The 15,035-nt window shown below is 38.2% G+C and overlaps 1 protein-coding gene across 50 annotated transcripts in view; it reads left to right on the forward strand.

The window, feature by feature from the left end:
- The window catches only part of RBFOX1 (RNA binding fox-1 homolog 1), a 2,478,424-nt gene that overhangs the window by 2,460,106 nt on the left and 3,283 nt on the right, over nt 1-15,035 (forward strand). The window lies entirely within an intron of this gene.

Here is a 15,035-nt window from a genome sequence, read left to right on the forward strand (position 1 = left end):
TTCTGACTTTGATGTTTTATTTCCAGTTTCAATATTGTGTGATCCAGAAAAGTAAGAATATATTGAAGCTTCTTAAATATACTGTACAGTACGACCAAAATTGTTACCAAAAATTCCCCAAACAGAAATAAAGATAGGATTAAAGCATAGGCACCTGTAAGTGCTGTGGATTTACAAGTTTTCTGAATGACTCTTTGGGGGCAAATGGTGCCCACAAAGATAGTACAGACCCCAAAGCACATGAAAGTCTGTATTTGCGGATAGGATAGTGAGAAAGAAGATCTGTATATCATCAGAGCATCACCCTAAGCAAAGGCCCTCTTTTTCTTTGCTAATATAACATTGTGTTATAAGGACCTGCATACAGACGTATAAGCATTGTTTTTATAAGATATTTGCAAAAAGTAATCTTATAAATATACAGATTATACCAAGGGAAATCCTCTCTGTTACATAATGTAGTTGAAACAGTCTGAATCTTTCTACAGATAAGGATGGAATTATTTTGCTACCTAAGGTGAAGCTCTGCATGGAAGCCAAAATAAATAGTAATAACATTGGGCCATATTCTGCCATTGATTTTTAAGCAAAAATCTTATTGATTTAATGGGAATTCTGCATGCAAAATGATTGAAGGATACGCAATCTAAAACAAAATGTTGGAATTAAAACGCTGATTTATAGGATACCCTATTAACATCAGCAGCAGCAAATGAAAGGTGAAGACTGTACACATTTTAGAACATACTGATCTATATTCAAATACGTCAAGAACCTTCAATTTGTGTCAATGAAAATTATATATAGTAAGATCAACATATACTGACGTTTGTAATGTTGTATGCAATTTACATGTTTCTTAAAGGTGATTTGAAAAGTTCTTTTAATACAAACTGTTTAGAATCCCAAATTAGTAGCAGTGTGTATTTAACTTTATAAATTGAAAATTGCATCATATTTGAAAAGACAATATTAGAAACTCATTTGCTTGGTCAAAACCTGAGTTCAGTATTCACCAACATCTAAATGCACAGCATTAGCCTTCCTCTCTCCCGCTCTGCTCCAGGTTGTAATGAGCTTATCAGTTCTAGTCCGTTTCGTTAAGTAAAGAAGAAAGTTCTTTTAATAAACTTTGTTTTCAAAGACATATATACTTACGATTTTAACTACAGTCCTGGATATTTAGCAGTCCAATGGCCCTGCAGGCAATTTCCTGTCCTGGAAGATGAATTCCATGGAATAAAAATGAGTTTCTGTAATAAAAGGACTTCCTTCATTCCTGCAGGATTGGTGGAATTGTAAATGTCCAGGACTGTACAAACATGCATTACGTCACTGCTTTGGAATCTTATGGTATGGGTCTCTGCCAGTGACTTCAGTGTATTGCACAGGTGTAACTAAGGACAGAAATTGGGTCTTTGTATCTATTTACAAAAGCTTTTCGTTTCACCTTAGCTTGCCTGCATTGTATGGTTTTAGAAATAAGTTTTTGGTTAGATACAGTTTTAAGAATGATAGATAAATCAATAAACAGCTGACTGTAGATGCTTTTCTTGTTATGTGAACTGAGTGAGTGAGCTTTTACTAGCTAATGAGAGGCCTGATCTTGCATTCCTTGAACAAAGAAATCTTACATTGGAGTCCAAAGGAGTTTTGGGTGTGCAAGGAATTCACACTCAGGTCCACATTCACAGGTTTTACAATGTAAGTTGCTACAAGCTTGTTGATTTAAATCACTAGTTTTCATGACAAGTTCATCAGTGTTGTTGATTTTTAAATCTCAGAATTGAAATACAATAGGCAAAGCTGCACTTTAAATAATAAGGTTTGCCTCCTGTGCTTGGTTTAGGTCAGACTTTCCAAATCAGTAAATCTAGAGTTCAGCGAATTAATGAAGTAATTTTTGAATTATTTTATTAAGACACACAAATTCTTTCATTCATATTCTAAACTGTCCTGTAGTTCTGTTTGTTCTTGTTAAACAACTGCAACCTGAGTAACTTTATACACATGATTAGTCCAACTGAACTTAATGACATTACTCATGTGTGTTCATAGGATTGTGTTATACTGAATGTACTGATAGTATATAAAACCCAGTTCAAAATATGGAATTTGTGTGTGGGTCTTTATCTCATCCGTGTGTGTGTGTGTGTGTGTGTGTGTGTGTGTAAGTAATAATATAATTAATCAGGAAAACAATGGTTAAAGTTTCATCAGATTTAAGGGAGGGCTTGGGTGACTTCCCTGCCTATAGTGAATGTCACTCTTCTCTTCATGCTGCTTAATCATTCCTGCCAGAGATGACTTAACCCTGAAGTACATAAGATTTCTTCTGAAGAGTAATTATTTTACTTGTAGAATGAACCAGATTGCACCGTATCAAGTATTTACAATAAATGAGTTTGGAGAAGGCTCTCAGAGAAAGTGTGTTGTATAGGAGCTTCTGTAAAATTCTCACACATAGTGCCTTCAACAGATGTTGGCTTGCCAAGTGGCTTTTCTGTCTTCCTTGGTTATGGTTAAAATAAGACACTAAGAATGAATGTAGAGTGTAGTGAGCTCATATCAAACACAGATATCTCTGGCAGGAGGATACTTCCGTAGGACTTTTTAATATCTGTCACTTGATGGAATCTGGTGCTTTCTAAGGCCAAAAATAATTACTTTTCAGAACAAATGTTATATGCTTCAGGGCTAGGTCATCTTTGTCAGGAATCATTAAACAACATGTGGAGAGTAAATTAGATCAGAGGAAGGGAAGCCATCCTGACCCTCCATTCAGCTGATGGTGAAATTTTAACAAAAATCTCCAAAGAACCCTCTCCAGCACATTCCTAGAAATGGGCATATAAGGGCAAAATTCATCCTGAAATGCAGAGGCATTTGGCATCTCACAGCATCAAACTCCATGTGAGGGCAGAACATGGCTCTGAATGTGTTGTGGCTCAAAATTTGTAGTTGTAAATACGTGTTGATTGCAAAACAGTATTTTAGTAGTAACGTTGGTATATTTGAATTATTTCCCCAAAGCAGAATTTAAATCTTTTCTTCAGGTTTTATAATATCAAAATGCAGGTTCCCTGAATAAAGGTGCTTGCTGGGACACACATTTTGCTTCTTGTAGTTTTGTGTAATAAATGGATACTCTGACTATTCTAGATTTATACCTCTCCTCCTGTAATTTTTAACTTCTTCCAACTCTGTCATACAATAACAACAAAATCCAGTTTGCTTGCATAGTTGATAGTGTTTCCCTCAGAAGCATGTGTGCACTGTTTGTTTATGGTTTAGGTGCGATAGAGAAATGGGCAAAGTTTATTATATGAACCTGCTTTCTGACTGAAATGTGGTAGAAGTAGATATAACATCTTTTTTTCAACTCACTACTTTATTCATTTCCCTTCTTCAATCGTAGTTATCCCCCCCAAAGGAAATAAGAATGAATGAACAAACGAACGAAACATACCAGTGTATTTCTTAGATTTAGAAAAACATAGCTTTAGATAAAATTATGAGCCAAGTACTTTAGCGAAAGAAAGTCTCCCCAAAAAGATGACAAATTCTGATTGCTTTAATTTCTAACATTGCAAAACTATACTATTTTTATCACTTGGCTTATAGATGAAGAGTCAGGCACCCTACAAAGTTGTAAATGGTTTGAGTGGAAGGTATAGTTTTTAAAATCATCTTGATTGCCAGGTTTGCAAAGTTCCCAAATACTGCCATTGATCTGTGCAGTTTTCTGGCACCAGTGCAAGTTTTATGCATGGAGCACTAGCAAGATATGGTAGACAGTTATTTTAAAGTGAATATTTTCATCAATACATAAATGTGGCTCAGATGCCTGTATGCTGAACCTTCAACATGATACACAGCTAATCATATCTGGACAAATTCTGCCCTTAGACAGCTCACTGCCTTATTCTGAGATAAAGGGGGGAGATACTGGCCAGATATGGAAGTTTAAAAGGAATTACCAAGAATTACATATGAAAATAATCTAAATCAATTTTCAAAAGTGCAAGAATACAGTTTGAAATATTGGCATCAACTTTATTTAGAACACATTGTAAAGACATATAAGTTCACTTTTGAGAATTCCTTTGTGCTGCCCTAGGGGTTGACTTCATATCATGCAGCCATTTGGCAGAGCAAAGAAGCACTTTGAACTAGATACCGTTCTTATTACATTTTCCCCTCCCACTAACCTTGTAAAACCAAAGATGAAGGATAGCAGGAGTACCTGGAAGATTCTTCTGCTAGTACCATATTTAATTTTAATGTCTGTGTTGCTTTTCCCTGTGAAAAATGACAAATAGTGTGGTTTGTGCTTTGAAAAGGGTAGGAAATGCTGTACTAATGCATACAATTAAATTTCCTCAATAAATTCAAGTATCCCTTATGTTGGCACTTTAAACATCCTTTTACTGCTGCGGTAAATAGTTGTGTATGGCTTATATGGAACTTTATTTGTTACTGCTCCTGGTAGTTGTTGTTATAAGATGTGCAACCATGGGATCAGTTGATAAAATCAGTAAACACTTGGATTATCCTCTGTTTTTTCTGTAGTGAAGTTTGATTAATCCTTCTATCTCACCCAGTGAAAACACTGGCAGCCCTTGTTGGCATCTTTGTCATTATCTCTTTGACAGCTTGCCTTCCTTGTGCTTACAGTTCTAGGTCAGTTCACATGGCTAGTCAAATGTGACAACATGACAAGATTAAGTAAAGCTGGGGTTCTGTGATTTGTAAATGGAGGATTTGCAATCTGAAGCTCTTTCGATAACAAAAAAGTGAATAATCTATGTTTCTACTGATCTCAACAGGTGTGTCTGTGTGTGTCAATGCATTCCTAGCACTATGGTCTTAGAGTAATGCAACCATGTCTTAATATATCCAGAAACCAGTTCTGTGTTATGATGAAAATATGGGACTTGAAAGGTAGATGCCATTTCTGGTGTCTGTGTATACATTATGGTTTACATACACATGTGCAGTAGACAAAGAACAAATGGCAAAATCTGTATGTTGTCACACACATTACACTTCAAAAGCTGAATTTAAAAGAGCAGTATTGTATACTGTAAAGCTTAAGAGTAAATAAAAATGCAGACTTTATACAAAGTTATGTTGTCAAGTACACAATATAGTAATAGTATGATAGAAAACAACCTGTTAAATACTTACAATATAATAATAATAATAATTAATAATCCAAAAATGCTGTGCAGACTAAGCCAAGAATCATTCATTTCCTGTGGATAAGCCGCCACTTTTCAGGAGGAACATGGTATTTACTATGCTTCAATATCCCCACGCAACAATTTTTATTAGGAGAATTAGTATGAGCATAACGGGAAAATAACTATCCTGGTAGAAATTATAAGCAGGAATGTAGGTAGGCAGGATGTAATTATCAAGTTAGAATTTGACTTAGACATTAGGTTAACACCCCTATTACACTCACACACACCCCATTCATTTGACAAGTACCTTTGGACCAGTAATAAACATAAGTGATCCAGACCTTGATTTTACATCTGAAATAAAATCCATGAGCAGCACTCAGACGCTAGCACCATGCTGAGGCACTAATTCACTTATGACTCAGAGGGGAGAGCATCACCTATGGTATCACCAATCTTGTAGCATCTTGAGTATTTCTGAAATCAAAATATTGACCTATCCTATTTCGCTGACCATATCTGCCAAGGTGGCATCCCACTGTCAGGTGTCTGCAGGTATATAACAAGCTACAGGGAAGGATTGAGTGGGATTTTCACTTTTAAGTTCCTTCAGTGCCGGACAGTAATGGGAATAGGTGATGACACTCCCCACCGGGTAAGAGAAAAACTGGTGCTGTCAATCAAAAACTCCTCTTACTAACCAGACTAATAATGAACAAATGCCTCCACTGCATGAGGTTACCACAATTGGGATGAAAGGCATTAATAAATAAAAACCCACACAAAATAGGACCCCCACAGGTGCTAAGGAAATGACAAAGTCATGTAAAACAGGCCACAAAGTTCTCTATTACATGATGAATTTTAGGAAGATCGTTACAGGTAAAAGTAATACCACTGTAAATTCCCCCTGAAGGACAAGAAAGCAATGGAGGAGGAAATGTAAAACACACACAGGGCTGTTCCTAAGTAGAGGCAAGAGTCATAACTATTCCCACACAAATATCCCAGCAAAGGCTTTATGTCCTATGGAAGATTAACGAAATCTTTCTGTGGAATCCTCCACTAAGAGGTCTGCAATCAAAGGATCTTTTATTAGAAAATACACTTGCAGTATACAAGAAAATGTATACACCTGTTATGTATTAATTAATTAGTGCCGACAAGTGCTGAGCATTTTAGAGACAAGGAGAAAGAAAAGGTTGAGGCCTGAAGGATCTCAAAATCTAAGTTAGGACTCATGTCTAGAGAGTCCAGAATCACTCCCCAATGCCTATAAGGCAGCTATCCAGCCTTTACTATATTGAAATGTGAACTCCATAGCCCCAAATCAGACCTTGTGTAAGCAGGTTAATAATTGAGAGCCTTGGTGTTTCACCTTCTTATGATAAGTCTGAATTTGGTTCCCTATCTCTCTCTTAGTTCCTGGGAAATCGGAAATACTGCAGATCACTATTCAACATTTCAATTTATAAATGTTACTGTGCTAGATGGAGGACATTTTTTACGAGGATCTCCTCCTAGAAATCCCATCTTATTGTCCCATGCAGGGGTTGGGTGCTGGCCCCTTCCCTCCAACTCTCTGAAAGAACAGCTCTACTAGAGCCATGCTACCAAGGATTGTCCTGGCTACAGGTTCCCCAGAACCCTCAGTGAGTGTGGAGGGTTCCACAGAAAATTTTTATTATCATTAGAGACAACCTCAAATGTATTAGCTTTTCTGGCGAATACTATATAGCAGAGGTTCTCAAATTTCATTGCACCGCGACCCCCTTCTGAGAACAAAAATTACTACATGACCCCAGGAGGGGGGAGTGAAGCCTGAGCCCGGCCTCCCCAGGTGAGGGGGAACCAAAGTCAAACCTCATGACCCTTTGTGTGCCAGGCACAACTACAAAAGGACTTTTTTCCTTTTTGCTATTTAAAAGTATCATTAAAGCATGACTTCACATGGGATGTAATAGGATCTTCTACTGCAAGTATTTTACTTGTGAACCCTAGCATACCATCCACATGATATGAAATGAGGAGTTGAAAGATGACTAGCTGCTTTATACTATAACTCGTACCTTTGTTTTCTTAAAAAAATTCAGTTGTTGGGTAGAAAATAGAGGCCTGACACCTATGGTCACTTCTTAAAGTCTGTCATAGTGATCCAAGGGACCAGTAGATTGGCTGAGGTGACTGGTCATTGCAACCATTTATAGGGAGAGAGGCAGGTCACCATTACAACTAAGCCTTCCTTTTCTCTGGACACTGAAACCTCCCTGTCTTTACTCTAATAATATCACTATTAGAACTCTGACTCCTTCTGCCCCATAAAAACATAAGAATGGTCATACTGGGTGAGACCAAAGGTCCATCTAGCCCAGTATCCTGTCTTCCGACAGTGGCCAATGCCATGTGCCCCAGAGGGAATGAACAGGACAGATAATCATCAAGTGATCCATCCCCTGTCGCTCATTGCCAGCTTCTGGCAAACAGAGGTTACTGACACCATCCCTGCCTATACTGGCTAATAGCCATTGATGGACCTAAGCTTTATAAACTTATGTAGTTCTTTTTTGAACCCTATTATAGTCTTGGCCTTCACAACATCCTCTGGCAAGGAGTTCCACAGGTTTATGGTGCATTGTGTGTAAAAATACTTCCTTTTCTTTGTTTTAAACTTGCTGCCTATTAAAAGCTTCCATGATGACCTTCGAGATCAGATAGTCAATGACGAGACCAGCATTCTGCTTTACATGGCACCTATTGGTTGGGAGGAACAGTTTCCTTGGCATCACTTTTTTCCACTGGTGAGTGCCAGGGTTATTGTGAAGCTCTAGAGATAGAAATCACTGCTCATTTTGTTCTACCTTCTGCTGCCTAGGCAACCCTGTCTATTTAGTTGATAAGGGTAACATCTATTTCTAAAATTACATTAGGTTAGTGCTTTATTGTCAAATAGCAATAGCAATCAACACACAGAATTTCAGCAATTTAAAGTTACACTGTTTGAAGCTCTAGTAGCTGCAAGACCAAGGGACAATGATTGTAAGGACAGATAGTCCATTAACCATTACAGTTAATAAAAATTCTTTATATTGTGGAAACATTAGAATTATTAGCTTTCCAGTGATACAAGTAATCTGTTTCTAGCCCTGGAAAATTACAAGAGATTGGACTATAAAATTACATCTTTCTGATTGCTGTCTTTCCCATCTGAATCTTTACTTTATTTTAGCCACCACACGTTTTAAAACTGCTAACTCTCAAAACTTGTACTTTATACTATTTGGATTAATAGCCATTTTCAAAAGAGGTACAAAAGATCCTAGTAATTTCTAATCTATGTCCAAGTTGAAAAAAAAAATTGGGAGAACAAAAATAGTAATCAGAAGGAGATGCCTTTAAATTTCATTGTCTCGTGACTGTTGAAACAATCTTTAATGGCCCACAGCTAGGGCCAGTGAAAATTCAGATTCAATTTGCTCAGTGCACAGCAATTTACATAATCCCAACAAAGACCTGCCAGGGAAAGAAGTCTTTGGGACAGATGAGTAGAAATATTTTCAGGATCAATAATTTTTTTCTAAATATTTGTTTTGTATTAGTGATGAGAGAAAATCAGATTCCTGAATTTAGTTTTATTTCATACATTCCTTTTACACTGCTCAGATTGTTCTAGCAAGGAAAAGTGTGTTAATTGGCTTTGTACTATAGATTATGAATTTTCCCCTGATAATTTTGTTATTAAACCTAAGAGTATATATTATTAAACAGTTTTCAAATGATACTATGGACCAAAGTCCCCAGTTAGGATCAGAGCCCATTTCCAGGGTTAGGCGCACAGGGAAAATATGGTCTCAGCAATCTAAAAAAATAAAGAACTAGGAGTGGAGTAAGGGACACATTCCCCAGTTTTTAGAGACTTCAGAAATACCTATACAAAATGTAAAAAATGACACCTTGGAGCTATCATAGCCAATTGTTTATATTTGTGAACACTGTTCATATGCAAGTATCATTTAGTTATTTAATTTTTTTTTTTAAAAATCTCTCTCCAGCAGTTAACAACAGATCCACTTTTTCAACAATATTTGAGCAATTTTTAAACATGGTGAGTTCTTACCACACAAGGTAATCGATCCTGAAGCCAGTTTTTACTCCATTATTACTCTGGCTATGCTCTGACAAATTCCCATGGAATTAAATGAGAGTTTTGCTGTAAGGAGTGAGTGATATGTAAGGATTTCAGGATCCAGCACCATGTGAATATTTACAGTAATGTTCTAAACTAGGATGCTGAGCATTATTTTAAAATTTCATATAATTCTACCATCATTGTTATGCAGATCCAGCAGTGGTAGCAATGCTGTGTGCCGCCAGCACTTTGTCAACAATGTTTTTTAAGCACCATGTCATCTACAATTTCACTAGTGAAAAATGCTGGCACATCTCTTACATTGCTGTTCCCACTACTTGTGCACCAATGGGAAATTATAATAAAACGTCCATCGTAAACATAGCCTTTGAGACAACAATTTGTAATTCTTTATGATGGGTACCTATAGTTGGCATTGACACAGTGATTTATCAATTTGTAATATATACTGTTCTTTGTGAAATCATGTGTACTATTAAACTATTCCAAATATGTTTACCTTTTTTAAAAAAAAGTAAATGTATGCCCTAGTGCATCATTTACCTATAGTGATTGTTTCCAGTGTAAATTATAAAAGAGCATTGAAATAATACTAATTTTAATGAAAAATAAGCATGCTGACAAAATTGTGGCTGATTGAATGAATAAAAGACTGGATCACTTGGTGACTGCCCTAGTTACTGGTTTCCAATTTGACAATATGCTTTAAATCCTTGCCCCCATTTTCAGAATGGAATCTGAATCTATTCTGCTAACCTTGTGAGCTTCTAGATTTTCGTGTCACGCAAGGGCGTGTTTACAAATTAGCATTTAAAAAGAAGACTACTTGCTTGAAGTTTAAGCTGACACTGTTCCTTTTCCTCTGTGGAAATGAAATTTATTAATCATAATAAAACCATCATATTCTGAAGGTAGAGGTCACCCTGAGGAGAGAAAACTCTATTAATCACAAAGGAATTTTCAATGCATTTTCCCCAGATAATATCTGAGCGTGGGTTTTCTCTCCTTTGGAAATGTATTCCTCCATGGTAGTGACTTTGTTTCTTCATAAAGACTTTTATCCAGTAGTTTGCAAAATTGAGAATTTCTCTTTTTTATTTTAAAGCAATGCTTGTTCTGTTTTATGCTAGATTTGGAAAAACTCCTTGTTCCAAAACGCTTTGTATATAGTTTTAAACTAAAGATGTGGGAGGGTTTGTTTTGTTTTTAACGTGCACTCATCTGACTCATCTGGGATTTCATGTTCCTATAAATCCTTTTGGCACCTAAAACTGTCAGTTGCGGTGTTTGTTATTTTCACATAGTAGTAGTGTGGAAGGTTAGAAAAGATTGTCTTTATTTTAATATCTGAAATAAGAACTAGCTTTATAATGGAGAAAGTTGTCTGAATAGGAATGCAAAGTAAATTTTCTTAAGATACAATGATTTATATTTAATGGGAAGCAATTATCTTATCAAGTTGACATTTCATTGTAGGATGAGGAACATATCCCAACTGTACACAATAGGGTCAATAATCATGCTAAGATAAATGCTTTCTACTTAATGTAAACCACTGATAAGTGATTTGTTTCCAAAAGAAAATCTTAACCGTACTGGTGCATGCTTTGTACTCATCTTTTCCCACTAGATATTGAAAATGCTTTGTGTTGTGTTGGCTTATCCATATTTTCCTGTGTGTGCTCCAGATCTCTGTATGGTATCTACACTATTAACATTATTTCAACAGTGATATAAGCATGTTATCTGCCAGAGTAGTTTAGATAAATGCACTGTTATTGTAGTGAGGACCGACTGGGAGTTCTATATTTATCCTTCCCTACCTCTGACTGGGCCTCCCCACATATCTGCATCCACATCACTCAGTAGATCTCCCCTGGCTACAGCCCACCTCAGGCTGTAATAAACTTCCCACGTTTGTGAGGCATTATGATGTGTGGGTGGTGATACTCTTAGATGGACTGTGATGTGGTACCAGAGTTCAACTTTACAAGCAGACAATGGGACAAGACAGTAAAGCTGGGACTGAAATTTGATGGGTTTTTATGTATCATTCAGCACCCCTGGATGAGCAGGGCCTAGAGCAACTAATAGGTCACACAAGCCTAAGGCCTCTCCTTCTGTAATGGCCTCTATAGATTTAAACGTGCATCCCTTGCTCTAAATGGCAGTGATACTATCAGCTCAGATAACCATTAAATCAACATAAAAGACAAAATTGTTCCTATCTCTATAAAAAGATAACTAAAAATAAATCAGAACCGTGGGTGATAATAGCGTATATAATTCTCCCTCTAACATGGTTATGAAATTTAAGGCTGTATGCATTATTGGGAACCAGTCTAGTTTTTACAAAGCATTATTTCTTCATCCTTGTTTGGTCTTTATTGGAACCCATGATACCTTTATATATGCTACAGTAAATCAAAATTATAAAGAAAACTAAAATAGATGTTCAGATTTTGATCATTTTATTTCCAAATGACTCTGGCCCAAAGACAGGCTTGTGAATATCTTGTCAGCATCAGCTCACATGAGCTAGCAACAAAACAAGCAAGCAACTCAGTAGGGCAATCTAACCTGAGCTATTCTCTCCTATCTATTGTGTTCTATGGGAGCTGCTGGGTACTGAATCCTCAGGAAAATCAGGCCTTTAATTTCCATAAATGGGAGCAGATAAGTACAGAGCACTCTTTAAAACCTGGCTGTCAACTTCAGAATCTTTTAAACTCAGTGGCATTGACATAAAAATCTAATCCCTTGCACGTGCATATGCATGCGGCAAGAGTGGTGCTAATGTGCTTTATACACAAACCCCTCTACAGGCTGTTCCCAGGGCTAACATTGGGCACATAAAGCAGACGTTAGCCACCCACAGTTCTACCTCCTTTGGGAAAGGTCATGGGAAGAAGGCATAGCATTGGAGAAAGTAGTATGCCCATATGCATGAGCCTAGGGGTCTTTGGTTTGTCTAGGTGGCTTTATTTGCATATGCACATATGAGCACTCCACTCAAAGCCATACCTTCCACAGTGTCAGTGGCCCATGACTTTGAGGTTCAGACTCTCCATAACTAAGGCATGGCTAACTTCTGTGTTATGCTCCCAGTGTTACTGACAAGTTTTCTGCCATCCACACATATGTGCAGCACTTGCTGCATGAACTGTCTTCTTTGTACTCATAGATCATAGTTTTGTTTATTCCATATCTTATGAGGGATAACCCTTTAAATGGAAAAGTGCAAACATTCTGAGGCGACAAGGCAGGAAACTGAAAATTAGGAATATTTGATATCTACCCCATGCAGTGTTACTATAGAATGAAACATTCTGGTTTTACCATAGAACATTTTTAAGGGCAATAGTCTACCCTGGGGACTTGCACATGAAATGTGGCACTGTGTTTGGTTTTATATTTGCAGATGTTCTAAAGATAATAGAAGTAAATAGTAGATCCAAGAAGCATCAACACAGATAATCTGTCGTCATTTTCGCATTTTAGTCAAAGATTTTTTCCCCAGTGTTATGAAAGTGATAAGGGCTAAATTTTCTAGTGTCTACCAACTATGTGTGCTTAAGTTACCAGTATCACACAGGTAGGGCCTAATTTTCAGACGTGTGAGCACCTATAGTTCCCATTGAGGTCAACTGGAGCACTAGGTGCTCAGAAACTGGCAATTTAGGCACCAGTATCCTCCCTCGTAAATCCTTCCTACCCTAGGAGCACTGCAGAGACAGCACTCAGTTCCTGGGGAAAATGAACTATTGGCTCTATAGCCACCCTTCCGAGTCACTCCGGATTAGTGATGATTGGCTCAGGAAGTAGCTGCGTTCAATATACCTCAACTAGAAGGAAAACCAAGCATTTTGCAGAACATTTGAGGATAGTGACAGTAAGGACTCTGTAGTCTCCTACATAAAGACAGCTTACAATTTTCAGTTTGCACTCACTAAGTCTCCTAATTTTTCCATCAAGGAAGCGTGGTCGTACTTCCATGGAAAGGATAGGGCATCCCAGCCGCCTCAAATCCATGAGGTCCACCAGAGACAAGGAGGCATCTATGTGTAAACCCTCTGCCTCCTTATTGCTGCCCACCAGTTCCTTTTTGCTTCTGGACAGCCTGGGTCCCCCAGGAACTGTGCTGCTGGGGGCTTCCCCCAAATGCTCTGTCCCTGATACTCCCTCCCTTTTGATAGTTATGTGGAATGGAGGATAGAGCCTACCCTGTCTGCAGTCCTTCATACTACTTGTCCTGAAGATTTGGTTGGGATAGGGTGGGGAAATCTGCTTGAGATATGCCAGCCTTCCCTTCACCTTCAGAGATGGACCCGGTAGAGAAGAGTTTCTACAGGGTTGCAGAGTATGGGGTGAGCATGCTGCAGAGAGTATTCTCCCTCTATTTCCCCCCCAGCTGATTACACACAAACAGCTTCTTCCACTCATGGAAGAGGAAGAGAGGGATTGGGCCTACAAGAGAAATGGGTAGCTTTCCAGATTCTCCAAAACATATAATATACAGTATATACTCATTCATAAGCTGAATTTTTTTAGTAAAAAAGGGAAGCACCAGAGAAGGGGGTCGGCTTATGAACGGATATAGAGAGGGAGATGTGGGACACAGCCCCTCCGCCCAACAGAGGCAGCAGAGCCAGAAGGGAAGAGGCGGGTCCAGGCCAGAGACATTCTCCCCGGCCCTCCCCAGATAAGGTGGGAAGGGATGGGATGGGATGGGGAGAGTGTGGGGGTCCCGGGCTAGGGGTGGGGTCATGAGGGGTTACTCCTCTGACTCCCAGCTTCTCCCCCCCCCACCAAATTTCCCAACCAGTTGCTGTCCCAGCCCAGCAGGGTAAGCAGCTGGTGCTGGGACACTTTGTTTACTTAGGTTTATCTCCGTGCCTGCGGACGCGAGGTAAACAAACCATCTTGGCCCGCCAGCGGCTTATCCTGATGGCCCAGGAGCCAAAGTTTGCTGACCCCTGAATCATAGGGTCGGCTTATGAACGGGTCATAAAAAAATTCCGTTTTTACTTATCCATCTTGGGGAGGTCGGCTTATAAATGAACCGGCTTATGATCGAGTATATACGTATATTTGTATTTAGAAGTAGAATATTGTACCCAAATCTTTCACATCCAGAACAGAAACAGGCTAGCACTTAACTTTAACAATTGTGCAGAGAGATCATGATTATTATTAATAGTAATGTATTTGTATTGCAGTAACCCCAGGGTGCATAATTTTGAGTTTTTGATGGTCACATGTTAGCTGAGATCAAATGGATGTTTCTCAGTGATGGAACCCTACTAGAGACATTTCATTAATGGAAACTGTTGAATAGTGCAGAGGCTGCACCTATGAGTAGTACTTACTCAATAAATTCACAATGAAGCTATAAAACAAACCAGGCACTTGATAAAAATGTATGTAAGTTTATAAACAAGCTTTAAGAGAAGGGAGTGAGAAAAGTCCAATTCAGGACCCTATATTTGATTCACCTCAGCAGTATCTTGGCTTGGCTATTCACTGACCTCTGTGCAGGCATCATGATTTGGGAATAGGGACCTCCTCCATCCTTTATTTCCAGAATCTGGGAACACAGAGCCAGCATGCTCCTTTCCTAGTGGAAAATACGTCTCGCATTTTTCTACAGCCACCCTTCTTAGCCCACTTGTGGTTTAATCCTTTAAAGCTAATTAGAT

The sequence above is a fragment of the Chrysemys picta genome, chromosome 10 (assembly GCF_011386835.1).
Source record: "Chrysemys picta bellii isolate R12L10 chromosome 10, ASM1138683v2, whole genome shotgun sequence".
NCBI lineage: Eukaryota > Metazoa > Chordata > Testudines > Emydidae > Chrysemys > Chrysemys picta.